Source organism: Ceratina calcarata, unplaced genomic scaffold (assembly GCF_001652005.2).
Source record: "Ceratina calcarata isolate Rehan_Ccalc_2016 unplaced genomic scaffold, ASM165200v1 scaffold46, whole genome shotgun sequence".
Lineage (NCBI taxonomy): Eukaryota > Metazoa > Arthropoda > Insecta > Hymenoptera > Apidae > Ceratina > Ceratina calcarata.
The window spans coordinates 43388-55038 of NW_017170028.1; the positions used below are offsets into that span (position 1 = coordinate 43388).

At 43.1% G+C, this 11651-nt stretch overlaps 1 protein-coding gene across 5 annotated transcripts in view; it reads left to right on the top strand.

The window, feature by feature from the left end:
- The window catches only part of Trpgamma (Transient receptor potential cation channel gamma), a 68945-nt gene that overhangs the window by 8069 nt on the left and 49225 nt on the right, over positions 1-11651 (top strand). For 4 of the 5 annotated variants that reach the window (XM_018028509.2, XM_018028511.2, XM_026815508.1 and 1 more), the window contains exon 2: positions 9281-9335. The exons of the other annotated variant lie outside the window; for it this stretch is intronic. The gene's annotated coding sequence lies outside the window, so the exon portion shown is untranslated. The remainder of the gene's footprint in view (positions 1-9280; positions 9336-11651) is intronic. 5 annotated transcript variants of the gene reach the window in all.

Below are 11651 nucleotides of genomic sequence, written 5' to 3' on the forward strand. Positions count from 1 at the left end.
ATATAAAAGATTATACGTATTTCATCTTCCTCGTTTTTCGTGATAATATTGCGGCCAGCGCGTATTATCAATATAGCAAAACAGCCTTTCATGAGATGATGAAGGCCACTCAGGCTCGGGTCGTTCTTTGCCGCGTTGACAGTCGTAAACAATGGAAGATTGAACGATTCCCGATGATTAAATCGCGCAGGTAATTAAGGGTGTCTCGTCGGGTCGCGAGGCATGTGTATGCCTTTCGAGGGTCGACGTCGAAACTTTCCGTGAAACGTATTAAATACCATCTCAAGTGGAGGGATGCAATTAGAGAGGGCGGCATCCCTTAAGAGCAACCGCGACCGCGTCGATTTAATTCGATTGTCTTCGCTTCCTCGCGAGCGTACTTCTTGCTGCGAGTTTCTACCCTGAATCCATACTTTAATAGAATCGCAGATTTGCAAGTTCAAGGAACCACAGCTCCGTTCGATTGCTGTTGACTTTGCATCACAGTCCTTGAAACAAACAATTAACTATAATGTTATTTATACGATTTGATCATGTATTTACTGCTAACGTAGCTCACGTTTCACTTTTTGTGGAAACATGTTTATTGCTTCAAATTCCAAAGATTACCCCGCAGTAAATTGTCGCATAAAATGGTAGCGGTAGAACCATCTCGCTTATACATATGTAGGTGCTCAACGTAGAACCTTATGTATTTGAACTGAAACTTCGGTTCGCGCGAAGTTAGGAATTTCAACAACCTAGGCAACGTCTCGTGTTCCACCTGGTCCTTTGTTTGCTACGATATTGTAAAGTTTACTACAGTTCGCTCTCTACGGAGCGCGAGAGAAAATATAATCCATTTACTACTAAACTATTTATTGTCACTGATATTTACATCACTATTCTCTCTCTCTCTCTCTCTCCCTCTCTCTGCAAAAATTTAGTCTATTTAATTCGTTCTTTTTACCTTTTCTAATAATATTGCATTTCATAAACTTATTTTATAAAATCAGTGTTTTAATTATTTATATCGTTGAATTAATTAATTCTATTGCAATATTTTCTAACAAAATGGTAATATTATTTTTTATAACTCTTGTTAACGTATACTAATTGCAAATTTGATTGATAGAAAATTAAACGAAACGTGATAGATGATTTTCGTTGAGGAAATTCAGAAACAAATGAATATTGGAATTAAACCAAGTGACAGGGAAAATGAGAGGCAATAAATTAATCGCACGAAATTCCCAATTCCTGTTTGTCTTCGCCTCTCCATTCTGTCGAACATTTGAGTAGGCGCGCAGGAATCTCACGGCGTCGCGGCGCGTAGCTAAACGTCGACGCCCCAGAGTGACGCCATCCTCATTGATTCCCTCCAGCCCGTTCATAGCCCTCTATTACAGCCCTTCTTTCTTCTTTTCGTTCTCTTTAACTGTCCTCCTTACCTGTCCAACCCTCTCCTCCCTTGAACGAGATGGGAATCCTCAAGCACGGCTCTTTTCCTTCCGGAGATATTCTTCCACAGAATATTTCTCCAAATTGAAAAAAATTTGTAATTCATAAGCAATTTGAGAATGTTTCAAAATGTCATATACAAAAGTTATGAGAATAGGTGGTTTTGAACGACGTGAGGTATAGTTGAAGAGTTCTGCCGAATGTATCGGGAACTTTCCCAATTTTCATGAAATTCCGTCGTCACAAGTTTCCCGGGAAGGAAATCGACGATTAAAGAGCTTACGAGGGCCGGTTAAAGCCAAGCGAACGAATCGTAATATCCGAACAGGCGCGAATAGTCGAGCAAATCGATTGGGAACGAAAAATGGGAAACTATTATTGTCCTTGTGCTCATTTTGCTCCAGAAGTCACTCGCGAGGGCGTTGTACACAGTCTCGGCACATATTCGTCATCCTTCTTTAATTCAAGTCACGCGTGGTGCCGTGCACCCGACGAAATTGCAGGGGGGTCACTCTCATCGACGTTCAACTGCCGCGGGCGAGTAGCAATAGTCTTCCTAAATTATGGGGGTAATAATCTCTAAATTAAAACCTCGGTATGATTAGTATTTCAATATTCGCGCGACTAGCCTCGACTGCACCGGTACCACAAGAGTAATCACAATTGCGCTACAGGAGATATTAAAGTAGTACGTATGAAGTTTCCACTTCTCTTCTTATCTTGCATACAGTTGATAAGTCTGTCTGTACTTTTCCTAAATAATTAAATAACTTCATTACCCTACATCTGTTAATAATCGCATTAAAACTTAAGAATCATTCAGTGATTTTCGTCAGTGCTTAATTAACGTCCCGGTTAATAATGTTACATTGTCTTTGTTATAAATCTTGTTGACGTGCATTACAAACTATTTCATTTTTCATTTTATTCGTAAAAGCATATAATTAGATGAAGTAAGATCGACGATTCTCATCTAGAGAATTCAAACTACAAAGGACATTTAATATGCATCAATCTGATATAATTAAAGCCGGATGATGCATTAACGTGAAACGTCTTGGGAGAGCAGATTCTGGACTGGAAATGGAATGCCCTAATTAAATAGTAGAAATTTATCCGCTTCCACCGTTACAGATAGGTATCATTATTGACATCTTGGAGCAGGCAAAACGTTCCCCGGTAATGGTTGCTTTGAAGCATATGCAACGCGTATCACACTTATCTAATAATAATCAGAGATAAACGGTCGTGCCGGCGCGCCGACTGCGATATCGATTCTGCAAGTGGAAATTAGAATTGGATTATGATTAAATCAGTTCGCGGTTCACGTAAAGTGGCTCTGAATCTTGATTACCTCGCGATCATTCGACCCGGAGGTTTTATTAAAAAGTTGTCTATAAAATTCCCCCTTAATTCGCTGCAACGGAACGTTCGCCCGGTTATTGCTCGGTCACTCACGAGCACGGCTCAGCGCATAGAATTTCGGATAACGTTCACACAATTCGGGGCAGGATATATTTAATCCGACAGGCGACGGACGTTTAGAATTTCCCTACGCGAAATCCGCGTTCCCGCTGTCGAATACGTGCCACATCATAATTACCGGACATTTCGTACACGTTTTTACTTTTGCTTTTTTACAACGTCGTCGCGGAACGCAATGGAACTTGTTGCTCTGGAATCCGTCCAACCGTACAGCCGCAATTACTCTTTCGATCGATCACGCGTTTCGGTTGCGAACAGATAGGGTCGAACTCTGTGCGTTTAACGATCGATGACTTCGTACTCGATGAAACCCTCGGAATTCACACGACTGTGAGCGATCTCGTTGGAAATACTGTCCACTGATCTTTGAAAAAATGGAACTGTCACTGGTGGGTGGTAGACAAACGGCTCGCTGGATTTTTCAGGACTTAAGGTTTTCGCATTGCTCGTTTCTATCATATTTTGCCTGCATATTTGCGTTCGTTATTCCAAAACCGGAGGGTCGATAAGAATTTTCATCCAAAGTAACGCCACATTTATTGATTCTACTGTTCCTGACGCTTTTGTAAGGCACGAGTCGGAGACGGCAGACTTCGGCAGGTGGGCGCTCGACCCCAGCGATAGGTCGCTGGGTTGGCTGGCGGACACGGGGCGACCGCGCAAGGAGCGGTCGCTCTGGTTCCGTTGTTACCTCTCCTCGGTCGAATACGACCGTTAAAAGCGAGGGGCCCTTCGTGGAGATAGGGACTAATCGTGTTCCTAGGCTCGGGCGTTGTTGCCGCTGAGCGCGTCACCTGGGAAGGGTGGTCACTCTAGGGTAGTGGCTCGCCTGTCGCGCTCGCGGCTCGGCCAGATTAGCATGGGAAACATCAATTAGGTCGCGATTCGTACTTTCTAAGAAACTAGTCAATGGCGACGCGTCGCGTATGTATATATTAACTTTAAGTAGTTTCCCGTAATTTTGGAATCGTTGTTCTTGGCGTATGGTTTTCTCAGCGTGAGAAAAATGCGTTGAGTTTTTCCTGCGCCACAGGCTTGCCTGGGTGAATACGAGAACAACGAACGCGGCATTTGCAAACGATAAACTATTGTAAGATTGAATGTAGCTGATAAGATGATGAAGCGTCGACTAGGGCTCGACCAGGACAGAACGGACATGGAGCGTCGACTAGGGCTCGACCAGTCCAAGTATGGAGCCGAATCATTATCTTTCCTTGGAGGAAAGTGATTCGGGCTCGAGTTCGAGGCATGACTGGAGATTGGTGGCTGCGGACAGCACTGATTAGAGCGAACGGACCAGGTCCGCGGGGGTGCCGGTTTCGGGCTTAGTACCTGTTCGCGAATTCTCCGCTCCGAGGAGCTTTTGGGGAGAAGCGAGCACAGGTGGCCACGGTTTGCGCTTTCGTTCGTTTATGGTAGAGCGATCGAGTTGGCGCTACTTAGCCGCGCTTGTTAATTGTAGAGCGATCGAGTTGGCGCGATCTAGACGCGTTTGTTAATTGTAAAGCGATTGCATTGGTGCGGCTGTGGCATCGTTTTTGCCAGCAGCCCATCTGATTGGTGCGGCGGTGGCAGCGTTTTTGCGTATAAAATCGGCATCGCGAGCCGATCGTGCTTCACTTCGTTTTCCGAAATCCGAACGACAGGGTGTACTGTTTGTGCGTATTGCGATCATTTCTTAAAAGCTCCAATAAATTCGTGAGAGACATACAAATCGTCGTATCATTGAAATCAATCACGGATAATTTACTCGCTTCACCTTTTCGGGGTGAACAACTACTATATGAACAATCAATTTATATAACTATTCTTATTTACCAAACATGTATGCGCGTGTGTGTGTGTGTGTGTGTGTGTGTTTGTGTGTGTGTAGTATTCATAACATGAAAGATTTGGTCCCGCATACCCATTTTTCTACCCATACTCAGTTTGGATTTCGAGTTTAATATTTTATTTTATAAACTCGGTTCATGCGGGTATATTCGTCAGTTTGCCTCGTTCCGCCGCTTTCGCGCACGAAGCACGCGTCCGTTTCCGGTCGCACGCGTCAACCGTTTGTTAGGCACGTAGCACGCCTGTGACACGCGAAGACTTTCCTGAGGTCTTTCCTCAACCATATCCTTCTGGTCACATCGACGCACGTGCAGGCTTGTTTCCGTCGGGCAAACAACTTTGCTATGAACTTTGCCCTATATACACTACGATTCTGTAATAATACACTTCGAATTCCTGAGGAAACTCTGCTACATACATACTTTAAATTCAAATATAAAATTCTTTTAATCGTTTGCTACTTGTTTGGAAGAGATGGGATGTCTACAAACGCGCGATTCATTTTATTTCAAGGGTACTTCATCAACTTCCATCTGGCTCTACTTTTTATTAAACTGTCTCAAAGTTTACAAGCGTGAGAGGACGTCAAAGTTTTTTCATATTCATCGTTTGGTAGACCAGGTAGGAAATGAAAATCCGTCTCCTCTTGCTTTAAATTTTCATGCACCTGGCTGCTCGCGTGGAAGCACGATGCACGCGCGTGTGGGTGCGTATATTTATGGGCGCGTTTCGACGGCAGGAGGTCCCACGAGCGTCGTACAAACGACGAGCAGACTCGAAGGAGCGGAACATCGAAGCTCGTTTACCGAAAATCTCGATATGCATTTCAGGATGTCGTCGTACTGCCAGCAAGTCGAATGGAAAATTCTTTGATCGTAAAAGTAATGAAAGGTATCTGTGGAATGTCTCGCAAATGAGCGCGCATTCCAAGCTCCTCGTCGACCTTCGATCGGGGATAATGAAACGATAGGGAATCGCAGTTTAATCAGTGCTGACCGTGCGATTTTAATCGAAATTGTGTTATAAATCGGACGAGATTTTATTACGTCGATCAGATATTAGAAGAACAAAAGGCATTTTATTTTAATATGACAAAGTTTAGTATACAATGTTTAACGAACAAAATATTATGGGTTATAATAAAATGTATGCACCAATGCAAGTAGGTACGTTCTTACTTATAATCGGAATCGATAAAACCGAAAGGAATGTTTAAAATGTAGCCAGTCAATCCGTTCTTGAATCATCCTAACTGCTTAGGAAAATAATTTGTACACTCTTCTGTAAGTGCTATCTATCTCTCTCGCTGCGACTCTCCAGATCTTGGTTATTAATCAAGCCAAGTGGGAAAAGTTTGCCAGCCCTCTCATGAATATATGTCTCTTTTATCGCCGGGGCGTACATCTTAATTTAACCACTATCGCGGTTTTACGAAAATAGAATTTAATATCGAAGTTACTTGCAAACACGTTAACCGGGTGACGTGTTGCGAAGGCGTGCTGTCAATAATAATCCTTGTACGGGACCTCCCGCCGCGAACTTTCCTCCTCTTGCAATCGCTCATTTCGTGTCCTCTGGGAGGCAACTAATTTGTGGCGGTTGTTCGAGATGAAATATCCCGCGGTGCGGCGCGTCTATTGATACTCGAAGAAACGGACGAGTAACTCCTTCCGGCTCCATCAGCTAAAACGCAATTTTCCGTGTCAAACTTCGTCAAGCAACTGGCACAAATTTTTATCATTGTATCTCGTACGGTTTCTCATTTCGTTACTGTGAATTCTAGTATACGAATCCAGTTAGTGGGAATATTGATGATTTCAATCGAATCAAATTCGTGATAGACGTTGCCCCTCGGCAAATTATGCATATCGTATTGAGTTGGAACAACACGAAATAGAGTATTGCCTAAATCAGTCATTTCGAGGAAAATGCATGTCGTTCGCTTGATGTTCTCTCGTCGAAACGCATCCCGCACGATAGGCAATATTGAAATGTCGACTTTCTTTCGATGCTACGCGTACATCGAGAGTCCAATAATGATTTATACGAAAACCATGTATGCCGAGTTGAGAATTAAACGTGACAACGGAGATGAAGGTGTATTTTATTGTACAGAAATTAAACATTGAACGGAACATATTGTCCTGTTTCATCTCGTTGCCTTTTACGATTGTTTGTCACCTTTCGTTTATTGGAGAGTTACGGGGGTTTAAGATGTTTCATTTGGCTTTGTCTCGTTTCTCTTCGAGTAATTCGCAAGCAGTAATACTCGAAGCTGTTTCCTCAAGCGAGTAACAGAGCTCGTTGAATCCACGTGTCGCGTATTCACCTCGGCTGGGGATTGTTCTGTCTCTGTGGTAATTAAACTCGTCGTGTAAGATTATCTGGAACGATGATTGCGGTTTTTAGAATCGAAAGCGTGTATTGTTGTTCTCGGTTTCGCCTCTAAACAGCAGCATTTTATCCGCATGCGAATAAGAAGAGATATTCCAAGCTCGCTATTATTTTTATACAAAATTATTATATTAAATAAAATCCTAATAGCTTTTGGATGTGAGCTCTGGTGTGTTTAATTACTTAGAGAAATGCATAGCAGGAAGTGCGTCTTTAAAAATCTTTAATGTATATTTAAAAAGATAGAAAATGGGGAATACGTAAAATAATATTCGAACTATGGAAATTAACGAAGATTCGACGAATTTGCTTCTAAAATACAAGCCTGGAGGGAGTCAATCTTGTATGGAAGTGAATTCCATTTGATCGATACTGTGAAATCGGATTTCACATTTCAAAGTGTGTGGCAATCAGAAGATATATAAAAAACGACTACTGATTTTGCGAAAAGATTAATAAACGGAGGAACATCCCAGCCGCAAACTGTCCATCAAAATAATATTGAAACAATTCCTTTTATTTCCTCGTGCTCCATCGGAGTATCAAATACAGTTTCCCGTGGATTTTACGTTCCTCGATCTCGTATTCGATTCGCACAGAATAATATTGCTAAAACGCAGGATCTCTCCTTTTGTCTGTCCGTGTACAAAGGGCTAACAGAACTTAACACCCTTCAATAACACTCGGTACACGCGCCGCCTCGACAGTGCGTTTTATTAACCGGCACGAATGTTTACCGAGACGTGAAACTTCCCTTGGATACAGTCGGCCAATTTCCTCCGCAGAACCTTGCTCTAAAGGTATTCTACGGAAGAACTTCCCTAACGAAATAAACCACAAAGGTAACTATCTCTGTTAACTGAAGTTATAATAAATCCTCGACGTGAAACATAGAAATCTAAGAGGAAAGATAGAGAAGGATAAAAAAAATTATTGTGCATTGCCCACATTGAAAACAAATAAATTGATTCGCATCTGTTCGATTCGAGTCTATTCTGCTAATCTCGCGGATGCTGCGGAAATGTAACAGCCGATTTGTTGGACCTCGTAAAGGTATTTAGGAAAGTCGTTCAACGAAACCCGGGGAAGAGGTAAAGAGAGGGAGGACGTCGCGTTGGTGTTCGCGAGTTTAACAGCTGCACACCATCCGAGAACACCGGTGCGGTTGTACACCGGTCCGGCCCTCCTCGAAATCGTTCGGCTCGAAATTACCAGGCGTTGAAGCTTCCTGTTGCAGCGCTATTTTCACTCATTTTCATTTAGCGTCCCTATTAAATTCGAGTCAAGCTTGTCACCACGCATTTGGATTCCATCCTGGTTTCCATTAAAACTTTCTTTTTCTTTTTTTTCAACTCAGGCAACGAAACATTTAGTGCTTAACATTTTTCTCGTTTCTTTTAGGAAAAATTGTATTCATTGAGAGATGGTCAATAAAATTCATGTGCTGGAATTTATCTTAAGGAACCCAATGGTTTGTATCATGAACAACCTAACAGAGTGAAATATGTAGCCGTCGAGTTCGCTGGTTCGTGATCCGAGGATATAAACTGCTTTTCGTAAAGTTCGTTCGACGTACCGTTGCCAGTTTCCCGAAGCGTTCGACTAAGTCGAGCAAGCTGTGAGATGTGTCTACGGTTAACGTGGTACCTCCAATTTCTTGACGAAATTAGAACGTTTCATGCGCATTTAGATAGGCCACAAATTGCATCGGCTAACAAAATTAATAGAGAATTTCATTCCTGCGAACAGAAAGTTTCATTGGACTTTTCTTGTATCCGAAAGAGCACTTTGTGTTAATGAAGTACATTCCGCTAAAAGACGGGGTCCCTTCCGTGTTTATCGTTACGTCGTCTTTCGCTCTCAGCGAGGACCGAAGAGGGGGGCAGAACGGGAACGCGATACAGAAAACGCGCGGCATTTATCGTGTCAGTCGGTTTAATTCCGTTGCTGGACGAACGCTACGGGATAAAAGAACTCGCGAAAGATAATGCCGACTTCGAAATTGGATATGCGCGATGCGGCGGGCCTCGGCCGCGACACGCTTACTCCTATCGCCTTTCGGCTGCATTCCCTTAATTACTCCCGCGGACGGTGTACTAATTAACAGAAACGGCGTTCTTTGTTCTAGGCGAGGCGAGGACGTGAGTGGTTGATCCGATGAATGGGGCTCGGCTCTGGCACAGGTATTCTCTACAAATAATTTCGGAATCGGTCGGATTCGCGTAGACAAGTGACAAACTCGAAACTCGATCAGTTTAATGCCTCAGATTCCGTTCGCCGAATATACTTTAACCTCGGAATTCAAACCTGGCCTGCGAGTATTCGGGCACAATTAGGCTACCGATTCAGGTCACACGTCCCTCGAAACATCTGACACTTCTCCGTTTGCTTTGACAGAAGAGATCTTCCTTCCGGACTCTTTCTTTAAAGAACGTTTCTCTAAATATTAGGCCATTTCTTATACTCCCTACTTTGGAATCATGGAGTTTATAAAACTAGATATACGATTTCAATATTTCATTTGTGTTTACTTCCTTACATAGAATAAGTATAGTATAGACACATTAGACATTGGATCGATCTAATCAGTGGTGGGTTTTATTTGGGATCGATATTCTACGAAGCTAAAGACTGTCCTTTAGGTAGGGATACAGTCGAACGGAAAACAAGGGATAAAAACGTCTTGAACGGTTGAGCGATTATCTGATTACGATGCAACTCTTGTAGCAGCTTGCGCCAAGTGGGACGAGAATCAAATCCGTTGAATCGATCGGATACGTATCAGGACGAATAATCATATTTTACTTAAACTCTCGCTCTCCTGTCTGACTACCTTTCAGAAAGCGTTTATAAACCCATTAGTTTCGTCTCGTTTAAACTCCCTTGCCAGTTCGTTTCAATCCAATTCGGTTCTTAGCGCTGTCATTAATCCAATCAGCTTGAAGAGAGGAAGAACAAACTATGACAAAAAGTATCGCCGTATTCTTTGTCTCAGGGTTTAAAAAAGGACAGAACTCGAAGACTGCAGGGCAAATCACTATAAATGTTCCGAGCGTGAAATATCATACCGGATCAAACGAGATTTAAATCTAATTCGCGATATGGGATCGCGATCTAGTCCGCGCCGTGAGGAGCTTTAGCTCTCCGTCGCGCTGCTTTTTCAAAGCGAGGGAAGAAATAAACGTGCACTTTGTATTTTTCTCTTTTTTGTTAATGCACAAACAGCCCGGATCCCGACATCAGATATCTGAAAGCCCCTTTTAAAAAGCATCGTCACGGCGGCGCGCCGTTAGAAAACATTTACATCGAAGAGTCGCCGGGGCATGGTTTTGCGCTTGAAATTTCCGCGGGTCAGCGTACACTTTCGGGAATTAAAGGGTCGACAGCTCCTAGTCGTCGCGAAGGCTCGCAACGCCACCGTTCACACAAAGCGAACGCGAGACTGCTTCCGGCATTTCTCTTCGCTACATTTAGTACCCCATTCGCTCTTCTTACACCTTCCCGATTGTCTCGGGAAAAGAGAGAAGGGAAGAAGATTCTTCTTGTACACAAGTTCGTGCTCCTCTCTTTTCTCGTAGAGCCCGGCGTGCCGTTTTCATCCCTACGGCTCTTATTTCCTTGGAGGAGAAACGTAAAACGTGCGAAAAAAGACGAAAGACGAAACGCAGTACGCTCGAACTAACCGAGGAGAAGAAAATAAAGGGTGGAAAAAGGACAGAGGGATGAGAATACGTGGCTTATCTTGAACTCCGCGCGCCGAAAGGGTTTCCTACAGCTTTTACCGCGTCGCTAGACAAAGTTGAGTGCCGTTGGGTATCGTTTTGCATTGCTGCCTTTTCCGTCTCCCGGCTTCCCTGTTCCTGTGTTTCCCGCCGCGTTTTCCGGAAGGCGCAACCGCGCCGATTGGAACTCCTGGCTGAATACAAGCCTAATTGGAACTGAAAGCTCTGGCTGGCCTCGTGATCCCGCTCCGTCTTCTAATGGCACGGCTATAACGAGCGTTCTTCGCGGTGCGGTACAACTTTTCCCGCCGATCGATGCGCACTTCGACGACTTCGAGTCAGAACTAAATATTCAGAACAAATGGATATCCTACAAAATAAATGTAATAATACAAGCTGTAGGAGGAGAAGAAATATCGTGAATCTGTGAGGAAATCGTAATTTGCAGGGAAAGAATTCAGTGAAGCGTGAGCAGAGATTTTTCTGAACGATCATTATCATGGAACGAAGCAATTACGAATGAAATAAATATCTTGTTTCTCAGAGATAGAGTTTTTCACATTAAGGATGTATTGGCTACACAGTCAATCCCAAGAGTCTATGTACTTTAGAAAAACGCATTTCCTATAATTAAAAAGAAATCAGACGTCGGAAGATCAATGCTAATAATAAATAGATACGTGCTAAAAAGTATAGAAGGAAATATCCAATTAATTATTGACGCTGGCGAAAAATGTTTTATACAGAAGTTGTAGGCACTGATAGCCTCTACAAAGA